Here is a 15000-nt window from a genome sequence, read left to right on the forward strand (position 1 = left end):
CTCTCTTCCTTGTGAGCGCCTCAGCAACACAAATGTGCTCACTCTGCCATGGAGAAAACGCTTATTCGAAAACGGAGAGAGGAAAACAGACCCGGGTGACAGAGAGAGAGAGAGAGAGAGAGGAAAGAGAGAGAGAGAGAGAGAGAGAGGGGAAGAGAGAGCGTAAGACAGAAGGGGAGACAGGAGAGGGAAAAGAGCGACGGAAAAGCAGGGAGACGCGACGGAACGGAACAAGACGCAACGGGAGAGATGGGGAGTGAGCGCTGAGACGCATCCTTCTCCGTCTCAGCATTTCTCCTCTCCCGGTCCTCCTCCATTACTCCTCTCCTCTCCTCAAAGAGACACTTTATTGATTCTGTGACGTGTGGACACACCAGGTTTAAGAGGTGCTATGGGGTGTGTGTGTGTATGTGTGGGTGCCAGACAAAAGCATCTCTTCCCACTGGCTGCAACAGCCCTCAAAAAAGGGACTCTACCAGAACAACAGCGCCATAGTAAAGCTAGTTTGCCCTTCTCTGGCTGCTCTTTCCCTCTCTCTCTCTCTCTCTCTCTCTCTCTCTCCCTCTCTCTCTTTTTGTACGGGACTTTGCTTAATAGGCACAAAAATAAGCTTCTAGATAAACTGTTCCATATGCTGCTAGTGAGTTAGAGTGTGTGTGTGTGTGAGAGAGAGAGAGAGAGAGAGAAAGAGAGGGAGGGAGGGAGGGAGGAAGAGAGGGAGGAGGGGAGATGTGAAAGGGGCAAGAGGAGAGGGAGAAAAAAGGCAGCCGGCACGTGGAGGAGGTCTATTACAAACACACAAGGGCGCGCGAGGGGATTGAGTGTAGAGAGAAACTTTCAGGGGGAAAGAGAGAGAGAGGCAGAGGGAAGGAGAGAGAAAGAGAGAGGGAGAGAGAGCCCTTTGGAGACAGAGAGGCTGGAGGATTTCACTGTGTGTAGGGTCCTGCCTTATCTCTGTTAGGTTGAGGGTTTCAGTGTATAGTCCCCTCTTTCTCTCACTCTCTTTCTCTTTCTTTTCTCCCTCTGTTCATCCCCTTTTTCTGCTTGTCTGCCTTTTACCAGTCAGACTTTCTGCTTGACAAAGCCTCTCAGCTTTTTGCTGGACTCTCCAATCTCTCTCTTTCTCTCCTTTTTTCAGCATGTATGCCTCCACCACTAGCTCTAACTTTGACTCTCTCCCCATTTCCTCCTTCTCTCGCTCTCTCTCCCTCTCTCTCTCTCTCTCTCTCTCTCTCTCTCTCTCCGTCTGAGACAGACAGAATGCAGCGGGCTGGAAAGAGATCAACGGGGGGTCTGGCGAGTGCAGCCGGCGAGGGTCAGAGGTCGCGCAGGGGGTGCTGTGGCGCGGTGCGGTGGGGTGTGGTGTGGTGGGGTTGAAAACAGGCGCTCTTATGGGCCTGGCCCTAACCATGCCACCAGCCCAATGGACCAGCAACAGGCCCGCCATTGTGCACCACCCAGCCCTGACAGGGCTCCTGCTAATGGTGCCAGAGCTACACGCAGGCAGTTTAGCCTCCCACTGGGCCAAACAGATGAAGAACCACAGAGAGAGAGAGAGAGAGACACTCAGATGGAGGGTAATGAAGTAGGGATAAATGGATCATATGATAGGAAAGAGAGGAAAGAAAAGGCAGAAGATTGATACTTAGATTAATTGATACATGTATAGATAAGTTAGATTAGTTGACTGATTGATTGAGAGTGGGAGAATAGAGGTTAGATATATAATCATTTCAAAATCCACATAGAACAGACAGATCTATAAAGAACATGTGAAGAACAGAATAGAGAATGGTGCAAAGAGAAAAAGATCAAAGGATATGGGAAAAAGAATAGAAAGAAAGGGAGAAAAGGAAAAAAAAGACGGGCTAAGCTCCACCCAGGAAGCATGTTGTCTGAACCCAGTGGTGGTGGTGGAGGCTGTGCTAGCGTTCAGGTTTCTCAAGGACGAGGCAGAGAGGAAGTTTTCAGCCCGCGTCTCTGTCCCCAGGGTGCGGGCATTAGCTCGCTTTAAGGCCACCTCCTCTTCCCCCTCCCACTGGATCCACACCAGTGCTCACTACCCCTGCGGCTAGCTAGCGCTCCGTTTATTGTTGTGCTTTTGCTTAATTTTTGCACACACTGTGAGTGTGTGTGTGTGGGTGTGTGTGTGTGTGTGTGTGTGTGTGTGTGTATGTATGTGTGTAGGTATGTCTTGCTTGAATTTGATAATGTGATGTGTGACCACATGCTTTGTGTATGTGTTTTTATACATGAATATGCATGGATTTGCATTCATTTGTCACACTGTCTATGCACTATGAATATGTGTTACTTTGTAGTGTATGTTTATAAGTTCTCTTTTATGTGTGTGTGTGTGTGTGTGTGTGTGTGTGTGTGTGTGTGTGTGTGTGTTGGTGGATGCCTGCAGCGTTTCCTGCCCGTATCAGCCGGGCAGCATAGTCACACGGGAAGGCTCTGTGTGTGTGTGTGTGTGTGTGTGTGTGTGTGTGTGTGTGTGTGTGCTTGCGTGAGGGAAACAAAGCCAAGAAAAAGGCTCTAATAAAAACAAACGGTGACGCTCAGCTGGGGAGAACACGCTGGCCTCCCGCTGTTCATCCACACGCACTGGCCACCGCAGCAGACCAGCCTCTGCAGACTCCACCAGAGAAACCATGTAGCGTGAACGCTGTCAAACACACACACACACACACACACTCAAAAAGAGACAAAACAGAAAAAAAACACACACACAAGCAACCAGAAACACACACACATACTCTCTCTCATGCACAAACAGAGATAAGACGCTTTGTGAGGATACTAACTACACCAACAAGACTAGCACTTTTTAACAAAAACGTCTACAAAAGAAATGAAGAGGCTCTCTGAGCTTCTCCTCAGATATCACAAATTAAGTGTATGATGTCTGCCATGTCTGGAATGTACTAATTAAGCTGATGTTCGATAAATAATCAGAGCCTAATTAGAGCGACACATCTGTTAAGGACGGGAAAGGAAACACTTTTTCCTTGCCTAAAAAAGGCGCTCGGGCACACAGCATTTTCAGCTGCTCCAAACTCTGTGTTTTTTGAGTAGACACGCTCTCACATAGAGACTTATTGGCGTACTACTCACACAAAAGGAAATCATTGGCCAACCAATTTAATCCAATCCAGGTTTCACCTGCTGCAGCAAAGCAAGAGCGGCAAATGCACAAAATCAAAAAGGCTGACCCGGTTTTCGGGCAGGGAGAGGCACGTTTCTGGCTCCGGAGGTAACCAAGCATTTCCCAAAACGGGACAAACACTGACACAGCCAGACCGGCACACACAACAACATACACCTCTAATACTGATTGCTTCTTTTCATGAATACCTTTTCACATTGTGCTGTTGTTCTGCAATTGGCTTTGATTCCCACATCACAACTATGTAGGCTATTGAGTAAACAAAAGTCATAGAAATAAATGTCTGCTCGGCTTGGCAGCATATGTGCATAGTGGGCAAACACACACAGGTAAATACCAATAATCTACACAAACTGCAACACATGCATTGGTCTTCTTGTTTGTATGCATTCTTGTTTGTGTACATCCTCATCCACACACACACACACACACACACACACACACACACACACACACACACACACACACACAATACACCCACAGTTGAAGAAATCACTACACACCAGCCTTGGGGGGTGGGGGGTGCAGCCGAGCAGCAGATGGTCGATACTAGTAACAAGCAGGCGGGTGGGCAGGCAGCCTCCACCTTTCCACTGCTCTATATTTTCCATATGCGAGCCGCGCATGTGACAACCGTCAGCCGTATCAGATAGACTGACTAACGGGACTCATTTCAGGCAGGGGTGATTGTTTCCACGCCTCGACGCGCTGCCTGAAAGCCTCTGGGTGTTTGGGGCGACCCCAGGAGACAGCGCTAACACTGTGGGGAGCACACTCCCTCTATGCAGGCAGAGCAAATAAGAGTCGGGAATGGAGCCGGCGTGTGTGTGTGTGTAAATGTATGTGTGTGTGTGTGTGTGTGTGTGTGTGTGTGTGTGTGTGGGCACGTGAGGGGGAGGTGGAGGAGGGGGTCATGCATGGGTGGGTGCAATGCTGCATGTGTCAGTCAGCTGTAGGGAATACATCCACACTTCACAGCACTCTGTCGATGTGCGAATGGGTGCATTTGTGCGTGCATATGTGTGTGTGTGTGTGTGTGTGTGTGTGTGTGTGTGTGCATGTGTGTGTGTATGTCTACTTCTCCCTCTCTGGTTCACAGCTGCGCACACATTGCAGCCTCCCTCCAGCACACGTGCACACAGACAGACCTCGGGGAGGATGTGCCAAACGGTGGACACAGCTACCCCCTGACCATCATCTCCACCTCCCCTCTTAAAACCACTCAGGCCTCTCTGCACCCCACCTCTCAGACCAGACACCCTGCTGGGGCCATCCTCCGCCCCATCCCCCTGCTGGCTCAAAACACACACACACACACACACACACACACACACACACACACACACACACACACACACACACACACACACACACAGACCAGATGACCCATCTGCTGGAGATCCTTTGCACACACACACACACACCTATGGCTAACTGCAAAACATCAGGCTCAGCCCCCTAACAGTCAAGCTGGTGGACGTGCAAAGGACCTGATGGAAGACTAGCTCCCTCATTACACACAGAGATGTGGAGAGGGAGAGGGAGGAGAGCAGGAGAAAAGAGAAACAGACACAGAGAGACAGAGAGAGAGAAAGAGAGAGAGAGAGAGAGGGAGAGAGGAGAGAGAGCAGGAGGAAAGAGAAACAGAGAGAGAGAGACAGGCACAGAGAAAGAAAGAGAGAGAGAACGAAGGAGAGAGGAGAGAGAGCAGGAGGGAAGAGAAACAGAGAGAGCGAGAGACAGACACAGAGAAAGAGAGAGAGAGAAAGAGGGAGAGAGGAGAGAGAGCAGGAGGAAAGAGAGAGAGAGAGATAGAGAGGAGAGCAGGGAGGAAAGAGACAAAGGGAGAAAGAGAGAGAGAGAGAGAGATGGGAGAGACAGGGAGAGGGAAATGGAGAGGAACCAGGAGAGGGAGGTGATAAGCTGAGAAAAATGAATTACAGCTGGGCGAGAGAGATGGAGAGAGAGAGAGTGTCTGGGAGAACTGGAGAGGTGAGACATGAGGAAAGAGAGAGAGGGGGACTGAGAGGTAGGACAAAGAGATGGATGGAGAAGGACTGGGAGAGAGAGCAACAGAGAGAGAAAGAGAGAGAGAGAGAGAGAGAGAGAGAGAGAGAGAGAGAGAGAGAGAGAGAGAGAGGGAGAGTGAGAGAGCACGATAAGCATGATGTCATCCAGGCACATTCTGTTAATATAATGCTGTATAAATGGCTGGCTCTTGGTCAGGCTCTAATTATGTGTCAAGCATTGAGAAACCCTCCAACCCACCACATGCATGTGTGCGCGCGCGCACACACACACACACACACACACACACAGGCAGTTGGGTGTGAACATAGTACATGCATGCACCATCACTCACTGAGATAACGTGAACATGAACGTCATACAGACTTGCATGAGCTCAGCGTGGGCCAGGCAGGCACCGAGAGAGCCAGCGCAGCAGGTGATTCGCTTCCCCACAGTGGATGATGATGGCAGCACACAGATATTCACCATAGTGACTATCTGAGCGTGCCCGGGCCAATGTGAAACGCGTGTAGTGCGGCCCTGGCGTGGCCAGAGGCGGCTGCAGATGAGAGCTAACATCTGCTCCCCGAGCTTCGCGAAGGGGGTTGGGGTGGGGGGTCAGCATTTCTCCAGCAGCTGCCCCGTGTGTGTGAGCCATGTCATGGGTGCCCCTCCGTGTGAGCCATGCTGACCTCATCCAGCCATTCCGGTGAATGACGGGACTGGAGATGGAAGTGATGGTGGGTGTATGGGATGGAGATGGAGGATGGAGACACATCCACATTGTGAGGGGCTGCCAATAAACCTTCCCCCGTATGTGTGTGTGTGTGTGTGTGTGTGTGTGTGTGTGTGTGTGTGTGTGCTAGCTGTCTACTTTGGTGCGAGGAAGGATGTGGCTCTATTGTGCTTGAGACAATGAAGAGATCAACCTCAGCAGGAGCCAAATTTGACTCTCAATGGACAGTTTCACATGTGGGCAGAGGAGCTGAGAGTGTGGGCCGTCGCTGTCAACTTCCTCACACACACACACACACCCGCACCCTCAAAGTGCCTACTGTCCACTGCACATCCTCACAGGAAGACCACATTAATGGAGAGGTTAGCCTGATTAGATTGCATTGTGAAATCGGAAGATTGAGTCTAGTCACAGGAACTTTTCCAATATCATTTGTGTCTACTTAACACATGCCAACTTTAGCTCACAGACAGATGCTTGCACGAGCGCACACACACACACACACACACACACACACACACACACACACACACACACAGAAGCATACATCAACAAAATTAGAAACACAGACATATGCACAATTCCCACAAGGAGATGGATGCTGAGCTTAGAAATAGCTGTTTGTGTACAACATACCCAGGCACTCTCACAAAATGACCCATGTCCATTTCTCTGAGCGTCAGTCCAGTCCATTCTGCTTGTCTCTCTCCACTGGTCACGCTGTAATTACTGTAATCACCCAGCTGCAGCTAATACTTATTTCATTACCGTTTGAAGAAAGCTAAAAAGAAAACACGCAGTGTTTTTCACTGAAGTCGCTTTGAGCAGAATAAACCTACCATTTTATCAGCGACAGAATTCACAGTTCGTGTAATACTTCAATCAAGAGGGCCTTTAAATAGTCTGAGCGTCCAAATATATGTAATTTTGTCTATGGAGGGGGGAAATCTCCTAAACGACAAGGCAGGCGGTCTGTGTCATACTGACAGTTGCAAGTCACATAGGCCTACATGTTAATTGAACGAATGTGTGCTGGAAAACAAAATGTATAATTTGCTGTAACGTGGCACACGTATTTAAAGCAATAGTCAGCCCTTGCGTTTTGTAGGACTAAAACGCGAAAAGAAAAGCATCACCTCCCCTTGTAGACACTTTTGACGTCCAACTGAGTCACCGCTATTTACATGGTCAGTGTATTTTTTAAACGTCGGCGAGTAGTTCTGATTTGCTTCCAACAAACCGCAGTGCGCTACGTTTTAGGCCACCTAAGCAAATTAAGATAAACTTTCATCCCGATAAATCTGACCACTTAAAACAGGGCTTTGCAATGGAAAAACTGGACAAAAACTTTGCGAAACCAAACCGCTTTGCAACAGTTGGGGATCAACAACCGACTGACGAGGCTACAAAATATAGTCAGATGGTTTCTTCATCGCCTCGTCCCGTTTTTCGGTTCAATTGAAAAACAAATTATCATCGACTAATTATTTCACATAACATCAAACTAGCGCTACAACAGTTAATGACAACAAGCTTACCTTAGTGAAGGTAGTATCTTGTACGGTGCCCCTCGCAGTAGTAACAATGTAATATTCAGGCTGTGAAGTCTTTTAGCACAACCGATTCCGTAAAGCACGGAATATTGGAACGCAACCTTTCGTCGAGCCTAGTAAAGTCCAAGCTGGAATAACACCTTCATTGATCAGAGTTTCCACATTTTCGAGCATAAAAAGCATTTAGTCATAGCGTCTTTGTCTCCCCATGTTTTCTTTCCAAACAACGAGAAAACGAGAAAGATGCTGGTGTCAGTTTACATAGCAGAACTCTGTCAGTTCACTCCCCTCGCCAGGTTTTGCCGCTGGAGAGCGCATAAAGGATGAACGTAGCATATGATCCAGATTGACTTTTAACATTTGCACGCGGTCCGTATCTCCAAAGTCCCGGTGCGTTAGAATGATTCAACGCAAATTAAAAAAAACGACAGAATACGGCTGTGGCTGTGACGCTGGCTTGGCGTGGCGCTGGAGAGCCTGTGAAATGTAAGACCACTACTTTCGTTACACTGCAGTGAGCTGCACTCCCCTTGATGAGTATCGCTGTGCGAACTAGGGCCAGACCAATACAAAGACATATCCCCGCCCATACCCCTGTCCGGTACCGGGCAACGGGTGCAATCTGATTATCTATGATTTAATTTCATGAGATTGCATAATTTCAATAATGGTGATGTCAATAACACTGACATTACCTATTCTGTTAACAGCGATCACATTGAACATATCGCCTTGCAATATATTTTATCAAAGGTATAGGCTAATTTAAAAACTAGCTTTTTTCATGGTGATATAAATTAGGCTACATCCACATATAGAAACCCTCAGCCTGCTGAAACACAAGTAAACAAACACAATGTAGAATTATAATTCAAGATTAGGATGAAAGATTATGACGGAGACATCCACTCTTTAAATAATCCTTTAAGATTCCAGTACAGTTGGATTAAAAAGGATTGGTGCAAAAAAAATAAACTCTTGACCATGATTGTCTTGTTTTTGCAAGACCACTGTTTAAAATTCATATGAACCATTAATGCTGGTAATGAAACTATAGGCTACATAATATTCTGTAGCAAGCTGATTATTCCAAGATGATATGATGTTTTTTCCTGATAAACCCGTAGTAATTCAGGGGAGTGACCTATATTAGTTATGATCAAAACAATATTGAAGTCTGAGCAGACAAGAGTAGAAGTTTGCAACAGAAATGTCTTTTGTTCCTCCTTAATGTGACTAATCCACCTAATCAGATAAAATGAACATTGCCTAGGTGTTTCTTTAGATATCACGCTCCAATTGCACATTAATTTTTCACAGATTAACATCTTAGGCTGCAAACATCATGCGCATCTGTTCTTGCCTGTACAACACTAGCATCCACAATGAACTGCACAGTCCAGGGTCAAAGGAGAATGAGAAAACCTCCACTGTGATGTACAGTCTTGGTCCAGTTCCAACCACAAAATGTAAATGAGAGTTAATGGCCAAGACAAATGAAAGCAAGCTCCTGTGCACTACTGTCCAATGTGCCCCTGACAGATTCAACAGGACATCTTTTAAAGGTTCCCAATTATACCCAAGAATGGCGAAATTATCTCCATTTGCCAATTAGGTAAATACTAATTATAATTCAGTGGTTGAATGCCTCTCTGAAGCTGAAGCAGGCACTAGTAGAAGCTCTTGTCAGCCAAGGTGAAGTACGAGAACAAAACATTCTTAAAGGAGTGTTGTGTAGAGGATTGCATGAATTTTTGGATAGAGCAGTCATACAGAGGTTCTTCAATGCGATTATAAATAAGACAGTAACACACTATGGATTAAAACAATGCAGTATGTTTCGTAAAATATCATGGTAAATTGCCCATTAAATTCTGTTCAAAACCTTTCATAAAAGCACAATAGGAAAATGGGTGCCACTGTTGGTCTGTTTTTCAACTTCATTTTATGAAAAATAAACAGCTTTAGGATTTTCTACAACATAAGAAGTTACATATTATCAAATGATCACTGGGTATTTCAAGCAATCATTTGTTGGATAAGCCGGCAGTAGACATCATCGCTACAAGCACAAATAGTGCTGTTTTAAGTCGGTGCTTGTCCGATTACTGCCTGCCAATGCTGCAAAGCAAGCAAATTGATCAGACTAAGCCTCCTATTCCATCCTGATGCTCACCCTCAAGCTGAAAAAGATCAACACAAGATCAGCGTTCACACCCCCAAACACACACACACACACACACACACACACACACACACACACACACACACACACACACACGCACACACTCAGCCCCCCAAGCCTGGAACATTACACTGGCAGTAAACATCTCCACTGCCTAAACAGAGTAATCATCGGGCATCCCTGGGAAAATGCCGCCCCTATCCACCACTCTGAAAGTGTCTGGTCTTAGACACAATAAACCCAACAATGGTGATGGCTGAAGGATTCATTTTGTAAGCGATTCAATGGTTAGCGGGATCGAGAGCGTTTGGCTCAGCAGAGGGAATGATGCCTGGATTAACGTGCCCATTGCACAAATCAGGTCAGTCTTCCCTGCAACAACAGGGGGATTTGAGTTTTATTGATGGGAGCTAAACCTTGAAGAGATTCACTTTTTTAAGCAAGACAAAAAATCCCTGGATGGAAGATCCCCTTACTTGAAATGCAGAATCACAGTTTAGGTGGAATTTACCTTCTCGTTTTTTTTTTCCATCTTGAGGCCAACGGGGGGGGATCCAATCAAGGTTGAGAGTGAGTCATGCTCCTGCTCGCCTGCCGAATGTGGCACAGGAGTCTGACAAATGTGGAAACTAGGCCAGGACTCAGAGGTAGGGTAAGACTCGTTATAACAAAGTTCAAAGGTCACGTCCCAGGTGTGGGACAGGCTGCAGGTATAACACCAGTGCTATGGCTGGCTCCTTTCCCACTGCAGTCTTTACCACACAAAAGACACAGGGGCCGTAGAAACAAAACAACAACAAAAAAACAGAACAGCGAGACGAAGTGAGTGAGGAGAGAGAGAGAGATACGGCAAATAAACAAATGTGCATCCAAACAGTGTCTCATTACAAATCACAGAGCATAATTGGTGAGCATTGGGACACATGCACGTGTTGGACTGCATTCTGCATGAGGAAATTCATTTGGCATGACAGCCAGGTTATACAACGATCCGCTTATTGAAGGCTACAAGCTGATTTTGTTGTATCTTTGTGTTTCTGTTTAGTTTTTTTTTCCCTTCCTCATGTTTGCCACTGTGTTCTCCTGGTATTATAAATGTAAATGAATTGGCACAGCACTGAGGGCTGGGTGGTGTGTGTGTGTGTGTGTGTGTGTATGTGTGTGTGTGTGTGTGTGTGTGTGTGGGGGGGGGGGGGGGGTTACACTGGCGAGCTGGCAGCTTGCTGGCTTAACCTCAGGGTTAGAGAAGGCAACTGCTGCATTTGTAGGAAATCAAAGCCTATTCCCCTATGGGTTAGCAAGCTCATATCTTTTGATAAAAATCAATCTGCTTTGACCAACCTCCCCACCCCCACCTCTGGCAGACAAGGATTTTAAATTAAAGAGGTACTCTTATTTTGGAATATAAGGAGGATGGGTTTCTTGCACTGACCTGAAATGTAGATACATTCCTGAACACGCCCCGATGTAACAAGACATGGGCCGAAATGATTTGAAATGATAAATGAGATTGAGTGCTGATATAATGAAGCTCGTGGATACCGGTCGTCTCAACAGAATCATCGTTTCCACTTCAATAGGACTCGCTGCAACATTAGCTCTGTGACAGCAACCTGTCTGCTTAAATGATGAGCTGTCACATTGCATTACATTTATATTCCACGTGTAAACAGTGAAAGAACCCAGCTAGAGGGAAGGAGGGGTGGGGTTGGGGGGGGGGGGGGTGGGTGTGCTAGCACCCGAAAAAATCTTTCATCATGGCAGGAAGCCGTCTGCATGGAGACAAGCAGATTGCCTGAGCTACATGAGCAAGTGCGAGTGTTCCTTTGCACCCTTGTCTTTCTAGCTAGAGGAAGAAATCACAGAGCGGCACAGCACAATTCAATCTAGCAGGTGAGTCTATTTTAAAAACAATGATGGTGCTCAAAGTGAAATCATCCACACAAATGGGCACATATGGCATTTAGCTTTCAATCCTCTGGGACAACATCCCATGTTTACAATAAAGGGGCGTGCAGTGAGAGTACATAAACACATCGAATTAGCGACTAGAAAGGCATTATGATCTTCAAATTCACTTCAATCGACATGTCACAAACAGCGCCCGGGAACAATCAATAATTTATAAATAAACACTGGCACACCATCCGGACTTCGAAGGCCCCACAAAGAGACTATCTGACTAGTTTATATAATCCAACAGAAATGCAACTGGACTGGCTGATTAGTATGTGCGATATAGCCCAATCGTGCCGTATGTCGACTCGAGTGGTGCAGTGCTATGCTAATTTTCCTTCTGATGTAAATGCAAAGTTTTTCTGCTGTGCTTGACTCTACTGGAGTGTGTGTGTATGTGTGTGTGTGTGTGTGTGTGTGTGTGTGTGTGTGTGTGTGCATGCATGCATGTGTGTGTATGTGTGTGTGTGTGTGTGTGTGTGTGTGTGTGTGTGTGAGAGAGAGAGAGACAGAGGGAGAGAGAGAGAGCTTAGTAGCTCCCTGGGGCCAGCGTTGCTCTGTGGTGTTTCAGGAACAGTGAAAAATGCTGAGGAAGGCAGCCTGGAGACTCTGGGGACAGCCAGCATCTCTCAGCCTCTGAGCACCTCCTTCCTCCGCACAACCAGTCAATGGCAGTATCCCTGTGGTAATGAGCCTCAGCCCCACCACACTTCACTACACCCTCTGGGGCTGTGTTCCAGAAAGTTCTTTGATACACACATGCACAGAAAAGGGGATTCTGATGGGGTGCAGTTAATTTAAAAAATCTACTGCCTTGAGAGACTCCCCCCGCTGACCCCTGAAAGTGAATGAGGCTTTAAAAAAGTCCCTGCTACCACCCACAGTCACCAGCAAAATCGTTTTTGTAAAGCAATGTAATTGAAAAATTAAAATTGGATGCAAATGATCTCTTGATTCAAAAAGAAACTGAACTCTCTAAAACAAACAGGCTGCATTAAAAAACACTTTTTGCCTCCTCTTGGCTCCTTATATTCTGGGTGTGGGCTGAGGAATGTGTTTGCACACATAGATTATACTGAGCATTTGACTTCAATTGAGTTTTTTAGACCTGGTAAAACGAAATAAAAATTTGGCAGCGGGCTCAAATGAAATGGAATGTGTGATGCTGTGCATATTCAGAGAAATGCGTCAGATGCTGGGGCGGGAAATGTCAACCGTGTAAAAAAAGTGTTTTTCTACTCTTTGTGTGTATACCTATATCACTCACTACGTGTGTGACCTGTAGGTGTGTGTGTTTGCGTGTGTGTGTATGTGTGCGCGTGAGCGGATGTGTGTATATCAGAATTACACATCACCCACGTGAGTGCCACCAGCTCTCAGTGAGCGATACCCAAATTACTCTGCCAATCCATACAGGACAATATTGAGCTAATTCAATTCGAACCAATTGAGGATACTGGAATGCAGTGAATGGCTTTGATGTGATTTGTCTGCCTATTTGTGCCACTTATGCGCTACGGCACCGCCTCTGAAGGGGACTAATTTCACAAGTCCATTTGAATCAGCGCTCAATGACAACTATGTCAATGGCTCGCCAACAGAACCCATTTTTCGTCTGTTGCAAGAGTCCCATCACCACCACCCCTGCTTCCCCTCCGTCCCCACCCTTGCCACTCCTTGGGGGGGGCATGCTCTGCTGGCATGGCACTTGGTAGTCTGCCCACATTCTGAGCAGTTGGGAGCGGGCACAGAGCAGGTCTTTCTCTATCGGAGATGGGGATGGGATGGGATGGGCTGGGCACGCAGGCAACTGGCACTCGGCTGAATTCCACAGCGGCGAGGCGGCAGATCGCCGAGGCACCCATCCTCACAAACCCCCACAAAGGGCAAGTTACCGAGCCGTGCAAAATGCACCAAAGATGCACCCATTTCCTTTAAAAGCCATCTGGCGCCGGGCAGAATCATTATTTATGCCAATCACGTAGTAGTTTCCTGCTCTCAGGCTGTTAATAGCAGGTCTCCCTCTCTTGACAAAAAGTTTTGGTCTGGAAAATAACACAATAGAAAATGACTCCATTAAATATCATCGCTTCAGCTGTTTGTCTTTCAAAACTCAACCAGCATATGACAGGACACTACACTTGTGCAGACACTTGACCGCAATTTTATCAACAGTGAGAACAAAAATCCCCCCCCGTTGCATTCTGCTTTGAAACAGGCGGAAGGGAAACCTACAAACAGAATTCTTGAGAAGTCCACCACGGGACTCAGAAAGCCGTGTAAGCATTTGCATTAAAAGGCGTGCGTGGGGGTGGGGGGGGGCTGGGAGTCTCACAAAAATCAATGGAGTTCATAAAATCAGCCGATAAAAACACAACGAGCGCTACCAGCCACTTTTCCACCGACCACGCGAGCCTGGTGCGGCCATACTTAGGCCCCATTGTTGTTGCCAAACTTGTTTAAAATGCCAGCACGTCATTAATACCCACACACTCTGATTCACTTCTCAGGCCCCACTGGTGCCTCAGACACAAACACACACAACACACACACACACACACACACACACACACACACACACACACACACACACACACACACAAACAAACGCTTTGTGCTGGTGTCTACCCAGTGAAGACGGCTCCTGAAATGAGCTCTCTGTCAGGGAGTATGTGTAACAGCCGGTACTGTATATTACAGTACAGGCGCTCTTTGTGCCAGCCATGAATTGTGCTTTACGGCCAGTTAAGATGCCCTTCCCCCTGCAGCCGATCTAATAAAGGCAGGGATTATTATTAAACCGTAATGTATGGCTGCTGACTTTACAAGCTCCCTCCCCGCCCCAGAGTATGGAGAACTGTGTCAAAAAGGAGCTCCTGAGCGCAGAGGAAACATCTTCAAAACCGTCGGCGCTTGGGCCCCTCTGCCAGCAGGGAAAAGAAAACAGGCCAGTGGGCTGCTCGGTTTTGCCTTTTTTTGTTTTCCTTTTTTTTATTCTTTCTTTTTTTTCTGGAAAATGAAACACGTGTTTAGAAATCACTAATTTCCACACGTTTGACTAGCACTTAGTTTTAGCAACTTTTAGCCTCTTTTTAGCCTCTTTTTCTGCGACTGGTCGTTAAGGCCACGGAGAGGTTTTTTTTTTTCTTTTCTTTTTTCGAGAGTACCGGTTTAGAAACTGCAGCTGCAGAGACTGCGGTGTGGCTGTGTGTGAAGTGTGTCAACTTCAGCTTGGTGTGATTTTAGCCCAGTTGGCCGGCCTCTTGGCTCCAGCACAAGGCAGCCCCCGGAGCCTGGGGGCCTGTGTCTGTGTGGATGCGAGCAGTGCGAGGGGAGGCTGGCCGCGTTAGGTGCCTGAGCGAAAGTGAGGGATCCCCTGCGGACGCAGGCA

The 15000-nt window shown here is 46.9% G+C and overlaps 1 protein-coding gene across 1 annotated transcript in view; it reads right to left on the minus strand.

The window, feature by feature from the left end:
- Positions 1-7990, minus strand: part of sema4c (sema domain, immunoglobulin domain (Ig), transmembrane domain (TM) and short cytoplasmic domain, (semaphorin) 4C) — a 47020-nt gene extending 39030 nt beyond the window's left edge. The window contains exon 1 of the mRNA XM_042101676.1: positions 7454-7990. The gene's annotated coding sequence lies outside the window, so the exon portion shown is untranslated. The remainder of the gene's footprint in view (positions 1-7453) is intronic.
- Positions 7991-15000: the final 7010 nt, after the last annotated feature.

Source organism: Alosa sapidissima, chromosome 8 (assembly GCF_018492685.1).
Source record: "Alosa sapidissima isolate fAloSap1 chromosome 8, fAloSap1.pri, whole genome shotgun sequence".
Taxonomy (NCBI): domain Eukaryota; kingdom Metazoa; phylum Chordata; class Actinopteri; order Clupeiformes; family Clupeidae; genus Alosa; species Alosa sapidissima.